This window comes from Esox lucius, chromosome 19 (assembly GCF_011004845.1).
Source record: "Esox lucius isolate fEsoLuc1 chromosome 19, fEsoLuc1.pri, whole genome shotgun sequence".
NCBI lineage: Eukaryota > Metazoa > Chordata > Actinopteri > Esociformes > Esocidae > Esox > Esox lucius.
In genome coordinates this window covers 41,749,720-41,768,193 of record NC_047587.1, presented here as the reverse complement: position 1 = coordinate 41,768,193, position 18,474 = coordinate 41,749,720, and the positions used below count along the sequence as shown (strand labels likewise).

General features: G+C 38.7%; 1 long non-coding RNA gene across 2 annotated transcripts; it reads right to left on the bottom strand.

The window, feature by feature from the left end:
* Positions 1-573: 573 nt before the first annotated feature.
* Positions 574-18,044, bottom strand: LOC117593424. Of its 2 annotated transcripts, none has more exons than XR_004574820.1 (4): positions 17,993-18,044; positions 1,854-1,938; positions 824-966; positions 574-714 (listed from the first exon to the last, which is right to left on the bottom strand). It is a non-coding gene; the product is annotated as an uncharacterized LOC117593424 (long non-coding RNA). The 2 variants fall into 2 exon arrangements; XR_004574819.1 differs by lacking the exon at positions 17,993-18,044 and adding an exon at positions 2,029-2,221.
* Positions 18,045-18,474: the final 430 nt, after the last annotated feature.

Sequence of the window (18,474 nt, the reverse complement as noted above, 5' to 3'; positions counted from 1 at the left end):
TTGTTTGGAACATCACATGTCATGCCAGCTGGAACTTGATTCTCCTTCCCCTGACCTTCAATCTCTCCTCTTATCCCCAGGCTCCCCACTAGTGGTTTTATTAACTATAAAACCTCATTGCACTACACTTGTGCTGTATTCCATACTCACAGGTTTGCAGAAATGCCTTGATTGACTTGGGAAGAGTTTCCAAAACTCATAACATAACACCTTCCAATGTGGTCATCTGTGATGTAAATAGCCAGCCAATGTCCTCCGGGGCGGTCATTCGGGTGTGTATTAATCATCATTGATTCAACATCTCAGACATGTCCACCAGGTAGTTGTCCACATGCCAGCACACCATAGAAATTAGTCCTAGATGAAAATTGGTTCATCTTGCAGGTCAACTCTGCAGTATTACTTTCTCATCAGATTTGGTAATGTTTCTTAATAGTAGTTAACCACGACTTGCCTCCGGTTGGACACTTGGATCGGGTCGGAACCCAAAAGCAGACCGGACACAACCAATGGGAAGGAGGCACTGTTTATTGTCAGGGTACAGGTCAGAATGAGGAAAAAAGGAGAGCAGGTCTGGATGGTGGGGTGACGACGGTTCTGGAATCCCAAGAGAGCGTGGAGGTGGGTGTTGGTCACAGCGTGGTGGACTGATCTGGCTTCGGTGTTAGTGTCTCCAGGAGAGTAACCAGGTGAGTGAAAGATGAGAAGGTAATCCTGAGGCAGAACAGAAGAATGGGGTGAGAACACAAAAGCGGCAAGGCAAACAGAACATGGCAGGACAGACTAATAGGTAAGTACAGTGGCTGGACGAGCGCCAACATACAAATGAGCCTTAACGATCCGGTAGGAACGGGACATCAGGACTCCTCCTAAAAGCAGTGGGTGATTGGTGAACCAGGAACAGGTGTGATTGCTGACGGCGAACAGCTGGGCACCGGCATCACCCTGGAGCTGACATCATGCCCCCTAGCTCATTACCATGACAGACATACACCAGAAAAAACACAATTGAAGAGGGGCTGTAACACTTCGATTATGGAGTAAAACAAATTCATAACCAAATTAATCGTTGGGGTAGTGTTGACTGAACCTCATCTCAAGTCAGACATTCCCAAACTTAATCAGGGATAGGTGCTGACAGCATTCCTCGTCTGGTGCACAGTTGAATGCATAAAGAGCGCAGCCGTGTAAGTCAGAATGGTCAGTAGCCATGGCTTGATCCTTTCTGTTTTTCCCCGAAGCTAAGGCCAATTGGTCAAAATTCATGCACTGCTGATCCCGATGTATAATCTGGTTGGAATTGTTTGCTAATTACTGGTTACAGGTTAGTTATTCGACATACAGCTCCAGAAACAATTAAGCAACCACTGCACCCTCCAAAAAAGTTGAAAAGGAAAGTTTTGAGTGAGGAACAGAAGCATTCAATTTGCAGAGGTCTCTTAATTTTAACCCTTCTGTTCTTCACTCAACCTTCCTTTTCAGCTTTTTTGGAAAGGAAAGAAAAGGGTGTAGTGGTCTCTTAATTTTTTTCGGTGCTTTACTTATTATTATTGGGGCTTGCGCAGCAAACATTTTTTTAATGTCTTACCAAACTCAAGTTACTTCAACCGGAGTAACCTTGACAACAGAATTTTTTCCCTCCTTTTCAAAAACAGCTCCAATGGAAAGTACTTTATAAAGAACACAGCTTAAGCCAAGTTATGAGAATATCCCTTACCAAACTTGAGATATTGCAAGCGCAGTAACCATAGCAATTTTTTGTAGTATTTCCCAAACAGCTGCCGTTTAACCCACTTTTCCAGCAAGTCAGAGAAAGAGAAAAAAAAAGAGAAAACATTTTTTAAATCTCTTACCAAACTCAAGCTACCTCAACCGATGTATCCATTACAACAGGATTTTCTCTTGTTTTTCAAAAACAGCTCCAATGGAAAGTACTTTCTGAAACAGATGCACGAACATGCATTTACTTAAATGTACCTATACTTCTAACTTATTCAAATCAGAAATAAACATGAACATTTCTCTTACCAAACTCGAGGGAACAGCTCTGGACATTCCTGCACTCAGCATGCCAATTGCATGCTCCCACCAAACTTGCGACATCTGTGGCATTGTGCTGTGAGATGGAACTGCACATTTTAGAGTGGCCTTTTATTTTGGCCAGCCTAAAGCACACCAGTGCAATAATCATTCTGTCAAATCAGCATCTAGAAATGCCACACCTGTGAGGTGGATGGATTATCTCTGTAAAGGAGAAGTGCTCACTTATACAGATTTAGACAGATTTGTGAACAATATTTGAGAGAAATAAGCCTTTGTGTATATATAGAGAGTCTTAGATCTTTGAGTTCAGCTTATGATAAATGGGAGGTTGCGTTTATAATTTTGTTCAGTGTATGTCGCCTGCCACACTTCCATCAATGCTGTGGAAGACTTGTCAGATATATTACAGGATGAGTTTGGCGCATTTAACATGTGTAGAACAAAGTGCACAGCAATTAAGTCTGTGCTGGCGCCACATTTCAGTGAACACTTGGGAGAAAACATCAATGAGTCTCCCTATTCCCTTTATTCCGATGAAACGATCGATGTCTAAGAAACACAATAAGTTTGTCAGCACTTATCTTGGGCTTGTGGTGCTTTTTGGATTTAATGCTAATAGCATAGTTGATGCAATCATTGCCTTTTGGGAGGAAGTGGCTTGCAGATGAAAAACCTGGTAGGGATTGCAACAGATGGGGAAGTGTCATGGTTGGAAAACACCATTCATTTTTCACCTTACTGAAACAAAAGCAACCTAATCTCCATTCTTATTCAATGTGTTTGCCACTCACTCGACATAGTTGCAAAAAAGGCAATGCAACTTCTCCCTAGCCGCATTGAGTATATGATCAGAAAGGCTTACAATTGGTTTGCCCATTCAAGCAAGCGCCAGTGCGAATACGATAATATTTACGAGACCTTATACAATGGAGGGTGCACACTCAAAATGATTTCACCCAGCTCTACTCGTTGGCTAGTAATGGCAGACTGCATTAATCGAATTCTGGAACAAAAAGACACTTAAACTCCACTTCAATTTAGCGTCAAATGCAGAACATTGCTATTCTGCCCGGATTTGGAGTGAGATGTACAACGATAAAGCCAATGTCATCTACGTGCACTTTCTCAGACCCATCTTAATGGAAATAAAAACAGTGAATAAGTACTTTCAGCTAGAAAAAGGTGACTTGCTGGGTGTGTTTAAGGATCTGGAGAGACTGTACATATCCACATTAAAAAGAGTTGTTAACAAAGGGCACTGGACCTAAAATCCTAAAGCATTTACCGGTCAGCACAGGATGCAGATCTGGGCACCACATTTCAAAATCAACTAGAAGCTAGCAATATGACCCCTGAAATCATAATTACAACAACCAGTTTAGATTTTTTGAAAGAAGTACTCTTCCATTTCGATGGAAATGCTGCGGATACTGGAGCTCTTATGCCCGAAGTCAGTGATGTGTACAATTAAAAAGCCAAGAGTAAGAGATTTGCCTAATTAGTTTTTTTGACAGCCTTGAGTCTCAGTGGAGGCTGGTAACATCAGCAGGCTTTTCAAGTGATCAGACCATTGATGCTTAATGGCTGGAAGTTGAGGCGTTCAAAGATGCTGATGGAAAACATTGTTTATCTTTGGGTGCCATATGGTTGCTCACTTGGCCCATATCAAACGCGCATGTGGAGAGAGCTTCTTCTCAGGTGTCACTACAAGATGATACGAGAAATCACATGGGACTACCGCTCCTCTCCAGTCGAATTACTATTCGCTCAGGCCTGAGCAAGAACGGGTGGTCATTCGGCATCATTCAAACTATTGTTGGGGAGGTTTGATTCATTGATGTATTAGCCCGCTAATTTGCTTTGTGATTGTACATAGCTTATCAAACAAGTTCAAAAGAACACCTGTTGATCCATCATAAAAAGGTAAGGATGTTTTTATTGAATACGTTATATACCATAATTTCAATGTATTAACAACAAAAAATCCATGAAGACATTGACCGGTTAATTTGTTCCTTAACTGAAATTAGTTGACCAATAGGCCTATTTTGTTGTCGGGAAAATAGGCCTATTTATTTATAAGTATTCCAAATTTGACATATATTTGAGTATATATGCCATGGTCTGTGCGTTGCAATATTTTCCATGTCTATAGTAATGTGTTGAACTGGTTTTATCACACTGTGTAGATATGTTTTTCTAGCAAATTTGAATTTGGGTGGGATTTCAGTGGATTGTGCTGTATTTAGACTGTGATTTCATGGTATCCAGTTAATAAAATCTGGCAACCCTGTGTGGGGGTTCTAGTGGGGCTAACAAGTTAATTTTAACGCCAGTGCATAGGTCCAGTCTCCTTGTTTAAGCAAATGCATTTGTCTATAGAGTTTCCGGAAAAATACAACTTCAGTTTTGGCTAGTGAATACGATATTGTCATCTGTGTATTATTAACACTAGAACAACCAAATGCCTGCGCCAAATTGGCATTGGAGTTTGTAAATAAAATAAAACTGCTATTATGAAAGCTACACCCTCCTTCTTCCATTACTTTTCCTAAATAGGCATACATTACATTGTTCTGTTGTCTGAATTCTAAACTGATGAACAGAAAACAATTTAGAGACTATTTAGCGTTTTTTTTTTACCCTTTTCCTACTTAATCCGCAAACAGCCCACGCCACTTAGCGTTGGTACCCAAATGGGACCCAGGTACTAATCACCCCTCACTGAATGCCTGACGTCAATGGATGAATGCGCTATTCTCCCAGAAGGATGAACAGACCTTGGTTGAATTTGAATAACTTGCTAAATGGCTTAATTAGGCTATTATTGAAACATAATACAGACAATATAGGTTATTTATCACAAATTACAGTTTTTCAATAGGAGATTCAGCTTATTGTGTTGGCTAATTCATCAAATGTAAATCTACAAATGTATTATCCTAAAAAAAAGTTTTCACTAAACGAAATACCAAGGATATTGCTTAGCAGTCACAAATCACGAATTCAAGAAAGATATTACAAGTTACTGTTTTTATTTTAGTTGAAAAAGAGAAACTAAATCACACACATCCTATTGACTCTCGTTGCATTTTCTCTGCTTATTTCACTGAAGATTAAGATCCTAGAAATATATTAGGCTAAATAATTATTCACTAAATGAAATACCAAGGATATTGCTTAGCAGTCACAACTAACTAATTCAAGAACGATGTTAAAAGTTACTGTTTTTATTTTAGGAAAAAAAGAGAAACTAAATCGCACACATCATATTCTCTCTGAATTTTCTCTGCTTATTTTACTGAGGATTAAGAAATTGCATTCATATTGTTTACATTATTTTTCAGTTGTTACACGTACATGTCTACCTCTGGAACGTAGTCTAATGGAATATAATGAATAGCAAGCGAATAGCAGTGATGTCAGTGAATGAATGGCGATAACCCCCTGATCAAATCAGACATACCTGTGACTGAGGTGCAATGAGGGTAAAAAGTGTATATAATCTGAACTCAGTAAGTCAGACACAACTCAGAAAATGTACAGTGTTTAGTTGACAATGGCAAACCAAACCCAACGATTTGACGCCCTGACAACATTGCAGATGCTGCAAGATTTAGATGAGGATCAGATGGAGGATCAGAAATAGACCCTGAAATCGACGAGTCGGATGCCGGGGCATCATCTGATTCAGATATTGAAAACCACCACCGCCAATGCCTGAGCCTCCTCGCAAAAAAAAGAAAACAAAAAAACAACGGTGACCCCAAATGCCACTGTGAGATAGGAATCTCGAAGAGACGGCACGATTTGGGTAAAAAAAAATGTAATCAACTTTATACATTTTATTTCTATGAATAGGCTGTATTCTACAGTGGGGAGAACAAGTATTTGATACACTGCCGATTTTGCAGGTTTTCCCACTTACGAAGCATGTAAAAGTCCGTAATTTCTATCATAGGTACACTTCAACTGTGAGTGACTGAATCTAAAACAAAAATCCAGAAAATCACATTGTATGATTTTTAAGTAATTAATTTGCATTTTATTGCATGACATAGGTATTTCATACATCAGAAAAGCAGAACTTAATAAACAGAAACCTTTGTTTGCAATTACAGAGATCATACGTTTCCTGTAGTTCTTGACCAGGTTTGCACACACTGCAGCAGGGATTTTGGCCCACTCCTCCATACAGAACTTCTCCAGATCCTTCAGGTTTCGGGGCTGTCGCTGGGCAATAAGGACTTTCAGCTCCCTCCAAATATTTTCTATTGGGTTCAGGTCTGGAGGACCTTGAGATGCTTCTTACAGAGCCACTCCTTAGTTGCCCTGGCTGTGTGTTTCGGGTCGTTGTCATGCTGGAAGACGCAGCCACGACCCATCTTCAATGCTCTTACTGAGGGAAGGAGGTTGTTGGCCAAGATCTCGCGATACATGGCCCCATCCATCCTCCCCTCAATACGGTGCAAATAAATTATTTAAAAATCATACAATGTGATTTTGGAATTTTTGTTTTAGATTCTGTCTCTCACAGTTGAAGTGTACCGATGATAAAAATTAAAGACCTCTACATGCTTTGTAAGTAGGAAAACCTGCAAAATCGGCAGTGTATACAAATACTTGGTCTCCCCACTGTATGTGTTATTCATTCTTTGAAATGTATTGTGTTTATCAAGCAACCGTGCTTTAGGCCTATGTAGACTATTCATGAGCATATACTTTGATTGTCCCAAACTTGTCGATACTTTTACCTTGTACATCATCAAAATGAAAACTAAATACTAAAGGATTTACCTTTGAATAATTGAAGTGTTGAGTAATTCAAATTGTTAAAATTTTTAGGGGCCTCATAAACCAATTAAAATACTATAGCCTGTGTTCTTAAAAGAATCGTGCTGTCTACTATATATTTAGTTCTCTTTTCGTATGATAAAACCTTAAATACACATTCTTGTATTTTTCAAATTCATTAACCATTTAAGACAAACAAATTATGTAATTCATAATTTTTTATACTTCTATATAGTTTGATGACTCAGTTTCTTATATTTCTTATATTCCTCTACTTCTCAGCTATTTCCATCTTTAAAAGTCTCTTACCAAACTCAAGATATTGCAACTGCAAGTAACCATAGCAACATGTTTTTAAGCATTGGTAATCTTTCCCAAAAAGTAGTTGTTTAACACACTTCGGAGGAGGTAATTTGTTCAGAAACTCAAGTGTACTTCCAAAATCAGATAACCCAACATGGATTTACATAAAAGGAGCTATTCATCCCAACTGTTCATATCTAAAAAAAAATGCTAAAAAGTATTTGACCAAACTCAAGATATTCTGACTAGAGTAACCACAGAAACAGGATTTTTGCATATTTTCAAAAACAGCTCCAATGGAATATACTTTCTGAAACAAATACACAGACATAGACGTACTTATATGTAACTACAATTCTCACATATTCAAATAAGAAAACATTGAATAGAAAGTATTTTAGCAAACATAAGATCCTGCGACTGAAGTAACCATGCCAACAGGATTTTACTTTTACGCAAACATGCATATCAGCTTTCAAATACTTTTCATACTTTCAAAATGCATAATTGTTCAAAGTTTGCTGTACCAACGAACCAGCTAAAACTTACTTTGAAATCATAGAAGCAAGCCCAAATGTCATGACTTGGCTGGGAATCAGGACACATGCACAGAGGTTTCCAAAAATAAAAGTTTGTTTTTATAAACTGACATAGAAAACACAAGAGGCTCTAAAAGACAGAAACAGATAGACATAGACGACACTGACGACATTCAATAACCAACAAGAAACACTTGTTTCTTGGAGGAACTTAAATAGAGACACAACAAGGAAGCAAACAACACACAGGTGTAAACAATGAAGACAAAGACAGGCTGCATAGAAGAACAAAAAGGCAAAAACCAAACAAGAGGCTACATTCACAAACCAAAACCAAACAAAACTACCTTACACCCAGTAACTTTACTTGTAAAATCAAAATCCAGTTATTATAATTATTCTTTGGAACACTACTCCTCCTACAGCATTCAAGATTTTTTGTTTGAAAAATGTTGTTCAAACTTTAAAATGTGTGGACTGGTCCGGATTAAGTTGCTTGCATACAACTTTTTGATATCTATTATAATTTTTACAAATATTTAACTTTTATTAAACACGTAACTTAATTGACTTGAATGAGATTTCTTCTGAATTCTGAAAAGTCCATGGTTTACACTTCAAAATTCTAATGCCTTTTTGAGAAGTCATTTTTAGAGATTGTGAGTGTCTTGACATACCTATTGTAATCTGAAAAAATTAAAAAATATATATTATTCAGAACAAAAGTAACAGCGATTCAAGAAATGGATTTAAATTTCACTTTTTACAAATATCTGCAATTTTGGACCACTTTGCAAATCAGAGACAAAACGTTGGAGCATCTCATATCTTTGTCTACTTCTCAGCTATTTGAATCAGAATGAATTATGAAAATATCTAATACCAAACTTGAGATATTGCAACCGCAGTAACCATAGCAACATGTTTTTAGCAATACTTCCCAAAATTCTGCAGTTTAACCCCCTTTCACAGCCAGATAGACAATAAGTACAAGACATTCATATATTCTTTTACTTCTCAGCTATTGAAATCTGAAAAGATTCCAAAAATATATCTAACCAAACTTAAAATACTGCGACTGGCATAACCATACCATCAGGATTTTTTTGCTGCTTTTCATACTTTATAATTGTATGATTGTTTAAAGTTGGCTGTATCAATGTACCAGCCAAAAATTTATTTGAAAGTGTTAAAGCAAGCCCCAGTAACTTTACTTGTAAAGTTAAAATCTAGCCATAAACTCAAAATTATTATGTTTGAAATTAAATATATGTTTTTGTATAACTTCCTATAAAACTGTCATTGTCTACCAATCCAATGACAATGATTTTGTTAAGGGGCCTTAAAATAGTTGTTCCTGGTTAGAAACATGACTCCCTGCGGGTAAACTAAAAGTCTTCATGCAAACCCTTTCAATTGGTCAAAAGTAGCGATTTTGCATGTCCTAGTTTCACGGCTGGTGATACAGTCACTTTCTTGACAAGTAGTGATGCAGATAATACATGGAGACAATAACGCACATCCCCTGACCCCTTTATGTACACACTGTTTATCACTATGAACAGGGATGATTGTTTCGAGTCTTGTGCTACTCGCTGAATAGGCAGCCCTTTTCATTAGTACTTTGTTGTCTCCTGCAAGGTAACATCCACGTGACCTTTGGTGTCCTTGATACACAAACCAACTGAAAATTGTGTCTTTAAAGTATCACTTCCATAATTCAGAATGCTCTCTCTAACAGCTCTGTAGCAGTATGTGTTGCTACTCTGACTAATTAAATGATCACCCAAGGAGACATCCACATCTGTTTTAGTGACTTTTACGTGTAGGTACAGCAAAGTATTGTTCAGGTCAACGTAATCTTCAATTTCCAGCAATAAATGTGATTTTGCGATTGAGAAACCATGCTTTTCTGGATGGCCGTTTAGAAAATTCCTCATACCCCACCCATACGCCATTTGGTTTTAAAATGTTTTTGATCTCTGCCACCAGTTTTCCTATGACCTAATAACCAATAGTGAGTTCATATTTCCAGGTTGTCATGTTTCAAGTAATGTAGTTCAAATGTGTTTTCACCTCATGTAAATGTCTTCCACATATGCGGAAGGGTATTGGAATTCTATCAAAGTCACTTCCTAATCACCTTTCAAATCTCCCAAATGTTGTTTTGAATTCTTTGGATAGATATGCCTCGACGAGTTACTAGGCAGCATTATGTAGAAACCGTTGTCACCCATGCTGATTGCAGTTACTGTAAATGACTTGGTCCAGCAAATCCTAGTGATTGTATCCTCTTTGCAGTTCTAGGACTTGTTCTGATGCTAGCCAACTTTTGAATTTCTCAGGCCAACCAAGTCATTTCACAAGACTCATCTTCTTCCCTTTCTGTACTTTATCATCCAGAACTGCTTCCACTTTAAAAGTTTTATACGTAGACACGATTATTTTCAGTAATTCCTGTTCATAAAAGTTCCCAATGATCAAATCACCATTGTAAACTTTTACTTTATATACAAGAGGCAACCTAGGAATGCATTGTTATTGTAAAATATTCATCTGTGTACCATTTTTCATAACCCTTGGTAAACACCCCTCTCAACTTTGAGAGTCTAACAGTATCCTCAACTCAGAAACTTGTAACTTTGATTACCATTTCTCATTATTGTTGTACCATACACGTTCTTGAGAACTAGTCTAACATTTTCTTTACAAACCTCAACAGGTTTCATCTTAATAAACCTGTGGTAGCTATGATTGTAACCCAGAACCAAATCTTGATTCACATCAGCACACATGTGTTGAAGTACACTCTTTTCACACCCTCTCTACCCACATAAGCACCAGGGTTTTACGGGTTGTAGTAAATGGTATCTTCTGGTATCTCAGGGTTGAAAATGTATTCACCAGTTCGCTCGTCTTACAACTTCCACTCCTGTGCTAACATTTCCTGGTGTAGTTGATAGATTTGAACTAAACGTGTAGGGAGAGGGTAAAATGGCAGAGTGGTTGGAACGGTTTAACACTAGAAAGTTACTGGAGGACAGCTAGGGAAATTAGTGCAAGGGAATGTAAGCTTAGTGATAAATAAAAAATCTTTATTTAAATAATCTGACTCTAAATAATCTAAACATATGAAATCCTCCATGATTATGATATGCTGGAAGTTTTTAGAAAAAAGGTAGCTAATCTTTCGTCACAAGCCAAACATTTAAAAGATCATATGTTTCACATCCTACATTATCCTTAATGCTCCTCATCAGTCAAGTCCAGAAGACAAGGGACAGTGTAGCAACACGGAAACTCAGAGACGATCAGTCTGGTCACTTTGATTTACGTATGGGTATGTGCCTATATCAGTTCTCATAAGCGCCCATAAGATGTAGGTCGTTTTACACGAAGCATCATAATATCAATTGCCTGTGGGATTAAACATCCCCAAACTCTGGCACCCAGTTGTTAAACAGCAAACTTATAATTGCTTATCTTAACATCGAATGTCTGGGGAATTTAACATGGAGCCCTATTGTTAAACATCAAAGCCACCATCAATTACAAACCACACACCCCCCATGCCATATTTCATTCTTCGGCCTAAAATACATCACACAGTACGTCTCACCTACCATACCAGAAGTCTGGCCTCCAGACCGGACGTCCCACCTACCGGTCAATCAATCATCAAAGGTGACAGGTGCCGCCCTATATTAACTACTTCTGGATTTTGCCATGTTACCAGCAGTCCAAGGTTTCTGCAAAGCAACGGAAAGGCCAAAAGTGCTGTTCAGACAGGGAAGAACCTCCTTAAGAAGGCCAAAGACCCAGTATGGTTTTAGTGCGGCACAGCTCCTAATGAGCCTCCATGTGGGAGGCTCACCACGATGCCGACACTTCCATCACTACTGGACCAAGCACTCCCAGACAACATGGTTGTCAGCAATACAGAAAGGGTGAGGAGGTTGTTGTGGAAATTTCTATAACCAATGTATTCTCACTGATTAAAGGACTGAGTACCCTTGTTCAAATTAGAAAAGGAATGTGGGGGGATCTGGTATTTGCCTAGGGGGCATCATTGACTGGTATCAGCAGATTAAATGGTTATTCATTAATCTGCGCATCTGTATAACTCATCAGGGCATCTATTCTCTGTTCGGGTTCGGTTGGAACTCTTAGAATTGAAGAAGTTACCTATGGGGGGAAGGAGAGCTTGTCCTTTGTGTGAAGCTTAGGTTGTAATAGAACAAAGGGAATGTGTCCAGTTGAGTTGGGTCAGTTGTGCAGGATTTTACCACACCCCTTTTTCTCTCTTTAAATACTGTTGACTGACCTGTATTGAGTTAGAGACTCCTCGGACGATTATGTTTGTAAGCGTTTAACGCGTCTCTCTTATTTGCAAATAATTAATAAAATTGTTACATTGTGCCAAGATAATTTCGTCTATGTACTTCCTCATTAAAGAGTTCTGATTGATGGAATTGCCATCACAAGTTGTGCAGATCAGCAGCACTTCAGCTGGCACCACAGAGTCAGCAACCTCAGCAGGCTCCCACATGGAGAAAAAGTGTGGTCGACCAATGCAAAATTAACTGGAAAAGTGTTGAGAGAACAATCAATGCTGCGCTCCTATGTGGTGGAAGTTCCGGACGGGATGGTCCACAGAAATAGACATCACCTTCTTTCTATGAGTGAACCCGAACATGCCGCGTCACCAAAAACACCCAATCTGGATCTACCTGCTACACCCAGAACGAGGTTTAGGAGAGAAATAGTCAAACCCCAAAGACTAGACATGTAGAACAAAGCAAGGCAAACAGGACTGAGTATGTAGGACGTTTTGTGGAACACTGTTATTATGCACTGTAGAACGGAAAGTTAGTTGGGTAATTCTAAAGAGTGCATTGTTACCAATGTTTAAATATTCAAGAAGAATAGCCTGAACAGACCTTTCAATATAGGGGATTATTTGCATAGTGCGTTCCACTAAACCATAAAAGGTGCTTTCATTAATTATTGCATTTATAGTCTTTATGCTCACCTATAGACCAGATTGAATACATGACAGCTGCCACTGGAACTGTCTCACTTACCTACACCGAAAATGTGAATGCTGACAGCAACAGCAGGATACATTCTGCTAAAACATCTGGTCTGCTCAGATACAAATAAATGCATCTAAAGTCCTGACAGCGCTTCATTATACCTGCAGAACAATGACCACAAACACATTGACATTGCTATCAAAGGGTTTTTCAGTGCCAATATTTTTTTATGTTTTTGATTGAATTCACAATTGAGCTTGCTTCAGCATGTAGACAAGACTGATGGCAGAAAGTCTCTGAAACAAGCAGGAACATTGCCAGTGAAGATACCAATTGTTTGGTGTGATCTTTGGGTTGCAGACTTCAGGCAATGCTTGTATACAATGGATATGATCAAGTACTAAAGGGGGGTCTATGTACAAAATGTGCTGTAATCTGTTAATGGTTAATGCAATATGGACACTTAAATAAAAAAAATGACCATCTGCACTTTTAATACATATTTCATGTGCTTTGAATCCAAAGGAATACAGAGCCAAAAGGCATGTCATTGTCGAAATACTTGTTTTTAACTGGGTGTTGTGATGGCAAGGAGTAAGAACAGAGACAAAATTATCTTTCACAATTTAATAGTTAATTTGCAAATAGAGAGACGCGTCAAACGCTTACAAACATAATCATCCGAGGAGTCTCTAAATTAATACATGAACAGTTCGTATTTATAGAGGAAAAGGGGAGTGGTAAGATGCTGCCCATCTGTCTTGTGTCACATAGGTTTTACCAAAAGGGAGGGCTGTCCCCCCCACCTTATCCTTCCTGCCATAATGTTTACTGTTGTGTTTAGCTAAACAAGCCAATTGCTCCTACTTCCCCCCAATGACCACATTCCTAAGGAACAAAAGGACTGACACTCTTCTTGGTCTATGCAGGAGAACATGGTCAAAGTACCTAATAATCCTCTGATATTATACAGACACGTGTGTCACAATCAAAGTAAACATTTACATACCAGGCAATAGAAAGAGACATTTCTCAAATGTACCTTAGTTCAAAATTTCCATAACAGTGTTTAGAATTCTGTAATTACCTCCACAGATCCTCATGAAAGGAAACTGCCATCATGAAAAGAAAGCAGCAGTTTGACATTGAGGGCTTTTTACATTGCCTGGAATAAAGCTGAACTCCTCCCTGATGTTGAATTAGCCTTTTATTATTTCTCCAAAGTATTCCAGGATGTATGGAACAAGTATGCCCTTTTCAAGCAACAGTCTAAGGGCACATGCAACCTTTCGTTATCAGATTAACTAACTGCAACCTTAAGGAAATGGAATGTGTTGTCGAGAAAGATGTGATTCAGCTGATGATTTGATGTTTATTAAATGCATTTGGGATCTGGCTGTGGCCATGCTCTGAAAGATGGGAGTAGAATACTAAACCTCCAATGTATTGCCGTTGTGGATAATTTGATAGTTTCAACCCAATCTGACATTTCTGAGCACTCCTTTTATAGCATTTCATTCTCTTCCTTCTCTGTCTTAAGGAGCTTTCACACTGACAAGCGGCAACGCTGCCACCTTCATTGACTGTGGGAAGAGAAAACAAAGTGGCTGCCATCAATAAAAGTATTGTGGTTGCTCACAATAGAAGTATTAGAATCCCTACTCAATGAACACCTTAAGGCCTACCTCCAGGTAAAAAGTATTTTGAGTGGTATGGAATCAGGTTTCAGGTCTGTCAGTCCGCAACATGGATGTTTTTTTGACAGCTTTACGTCTCGGCCAGACCTGATCCGCCAATTGTGATGCCTTTCTATATCGCTATAAAAAAAAAAATTTACGACGCATCTATAAATAGAGGCTGATATGTGCAGTCTCCCGGTTCTCCTGCCCTTTTTGATTTGTCACATCATATTTATAGAGACATACCCAGCAAGCAAAATGCCGGTGGCCCACTAACATTTTGTCGCTGCATCCGTCGAGCGTTTCTGCAAAGCGTTCGTCAAGCGGGCCATCGGCGGCAGCCGCTTTTTTTTATAGCGCGCGTCGCAGTCGGGCCGCCTTCATGACAATGCCTTCTAACAGTACCCTGATCAGCGGCTCACCAGCGGCCCGACGGCGGCTATACGCTTTTATGCAATAAACCCAGCGGGATGCCTCACGCCCCAATATTAGGTTTTATTTATAATAATCCTTTATAATAATTTTGGTCATATAACAAATGACAATGAACTGAATAAAATCTAAACAATTTATTTCAAATAGTGCAAAACGCATACAAAAAAAACATGCATTATACAGCAAGCATACAAAATAAACAAAAATGTTACCAAATCAAATAGTGCAAGAAAACGTGTCCAGCAAAAGATAGTAAAAGTACAGTATTTTAATTTGAAAGAACAAAATAAACATAATACAATACAAAATAAACACGGGCTAGAATGGCAGTAATATACATAAGCATGACCTAGCAGCAATCAATAGTTATTGAATATCAGATACATCAGTGATATAAGCTTATGAATGGTGGCATAACACTACAACTAGTCAGAATTAAGAACATTCACAGAGCTATAAATATATTAAGAGGATAATGCAATCATATAACACTGTACATAGCAGCAGTAAAAAAATGTTAACAAAAGAAATAGGCTACAGTAGTGCAGCTTAGCAGCAATATTGGTTGTGCTGGAGATGTCATTCATATTCACGGCAGGTCCCTTGTACCGCCGCGACATCTCCCACCTGCACGGTCAGCTGCTCCTTTCTGGTACCTGGGGACCTGGTTCTGGACAGCCTCGTCAGTGGCATCCCGATTAGAAAGATTCTTCCTTATGGCTCCTGTAATACAGTAATCAGATATTGTACTTAAATGGTCTGACATGATTTTGAGAATTGCATGACATTCAAGACAAATGAAATGTTTCATGAAGAAAACATGCTAGCGCAACTATAATCTTGTTTTTACCTGATTGTAGAGCCAGCTGTGCCCTCGGCTTGACATTCTTTTCAGTCAGACGTTTATCAGAAGCTAAAAAGCACAATGAAATGTCAATAACTTGATAGTGAAATAAACAAAACTGCCATATACATGTAATTTCAGAAAGGCTGCACAATATTGCATTTCAGTAAAGGGCTCATGTTCAGACAAATGCTGTTTCATTATGACAAGATGCTAGCGTAACTATAGTCTTGTTTTACCTGATTGTTGAGCCAGGTGGACCCTCTCTTCAGTCAGCCAGCCACTTGATCTTCTCCAAATGTTCTGAAAGTAAAGACAGACAGTTAATTATTCAGTCCTAAATATCTGGTTATTTTACAATCAGAACTCAAATTGCAGTGTCCACCAAAATGTTCATTTTTACCTTCATGTGCAGAGCTAAAACTTCCCCCTACCTCTGCCTTCTTGCCCTTAAAAATAAACTGAAATTGACAAATAAAATTGGAAGCAACATGCTTTAATAACAAGTTAAGCATCTGGATTAAGTGAATGAACCCACACTTACCTATGTAGCCATCCTCTACATGGTGGCGTGGAGTACCTCTCTGGTGCCTTGGAGTACTGTGCTTGCTCCATCCTAAAAATAAACATAAAAGTTGGCGAACAGGTAAATATGGTGAAACCAAGTAAACATTGCAGCAATTACGAGATCAACATGTAATTCACATACCTTGCATGGAACTGCTGCCACAGTCTTCCTCCTCCGGGAACAAAACTACAGGAAACGTCATCACCTGAAAGCAATGTTTAGAAAATAAGTTTAAAAACCGGCAGCATAAGACACACACAGGCTAGCTAAGAACAATGTGGATACACAGACAACAGGTCCAGCTAATCTAAATTTACTACCAAGAGTAACGTTACCCACATGATGTGGATAACGTTACACAAAGAAACACGATTTAGCCAACGTTACGTATCAGTTGATACAAATTACAAGGAGTAAGCACATATTATAAAATTCTGACTTGTTGATAAACTAAGAAACACGATTTAGACAAGTTAGTTAACGATTTTACCATACCTGTTCAACTGTTGATATGCGAAGAAGCACAAAACATCCGAACTTGAGGATAAACGAAGAAACTAAATATAGTAAGCAACCAAACGTGTTAGTACACGAATAAACAAGGGTTGCTGTAAGTATTTAATCTCAGGACAACGCTTCAAACTCAGTTTCTCTAACTCTTTTTCTCGCTATGTTAATAGAATATTGCAAACAGTCATTGTTTAATACAAAACATTCATTACGTTCTTACTCAGTAACCTAACAACACTTAACGCTAGTAATTTATAATAGGGCAGAACTCACCATAGATGTAGGTGACTCGGCGTTCAACAATTTTCAGTCTGATGTCAGAAAAATCCTTGATCTTCGTTTGTTTCGGGAGTTCATCAAATTGTAGTAAAACAATGTGATAATCCACATGTTGTATTGTCCAATTCAGAGCATATAGCTTATACACTTTGAACAAGAGTTGACGAAAGAACCAAGTCGCTAAAATGAATGTTCTAGTTTGCACGGTACAACAGCGTGGAATCCAAATGGCTCAAGATGCCCATATGGTCTTTCCTTAAACATGCGCAATTCGTTACTACACGGCGGTGTTTAAACACAGTAAAGAACTGTCCCACATGAAGCAAAAGTCGAGGCTATAGATCAAGTTGAGCTGGTACCATGTAGTGAAAAATGGCCATTAGTTCGTGAAAATATTATGGTAAGCAATGGCGAGTTGTGTTTACTGTACACGTCTACACAAAGTCCTTTACACAAGCAATACTGTCTATTTTATTTAAAAACTACCAATGTTGACCAAAATGCTGTACACTAAGATTTAACAATATTAAAATAAATCAAATAATCAGTACAAGAATAAAAGGGGTACAATAGCATTTCTGCTGGAAGAAAATGGCAACACAAGCAGATAAAGCAGACTAAAGCACACGCTCTCTTTTCAGCGGCTAGCCGCCAGTGTAACGCAGTCGGGCCGCTGGTGGAAAGCCGCCTGAGATGCAAATTAGCTTATGCAAATTGAGATCAGGAGAAAAGCGGCAAAAGCTGGTGGCCTGCTGGCTGTACATTATTGCGCCAGCAATTGCTTTCTGGGTATATGCTACAAATAATGCATGGAGGAAGATTTCATCGGATATTCAGCTACCAGGTCAGTAACTTTTAACTTGTTGGCTATACAAAAGTTCTGAACGTTTTGTTATGCTAGCAACTCTATGTTTGTCAGCTTGTATGTTTGCCACTTTGTGGATAACTTGCTAGCTACTTACAAATTCTGTTCTGGCTATGTGACGTCCTCCGCCGGCGTAGACCCGCTTCCACGCTCCACCACTCATGAACGCACCTAGCTCCACGGCACCTACTGGGAGTTTGTCTCCCTTATAAACCGCCTGCTCCGTGATTGGAACCAGCCTCTCTCCCTCTCCCTTTCCCCATCCATTACAAGCTACAGAAGTTTGAGTGTATGTAGATCAGTGTATTTGGCAGCTTTTTGTTTGATTTAATCATTACAGTTATAATAATGTAGGCCATACTTTTTACAACTAATATTTAATATATTTACAAACATATTCATGTAATTCCAGTTTCCGGTTTGATTAAACGCACACGTTTTGGTGCACGAGTAGGAAAAATCCAATGCATGCAACCCCCCAAATTCGATACATCTACAAATGGTGCGCATAGTGCTATATGTCTGCTGTATCTCATTGGAAATTACTGAACTTCCGTTTTTACACATACGCATGGTGGA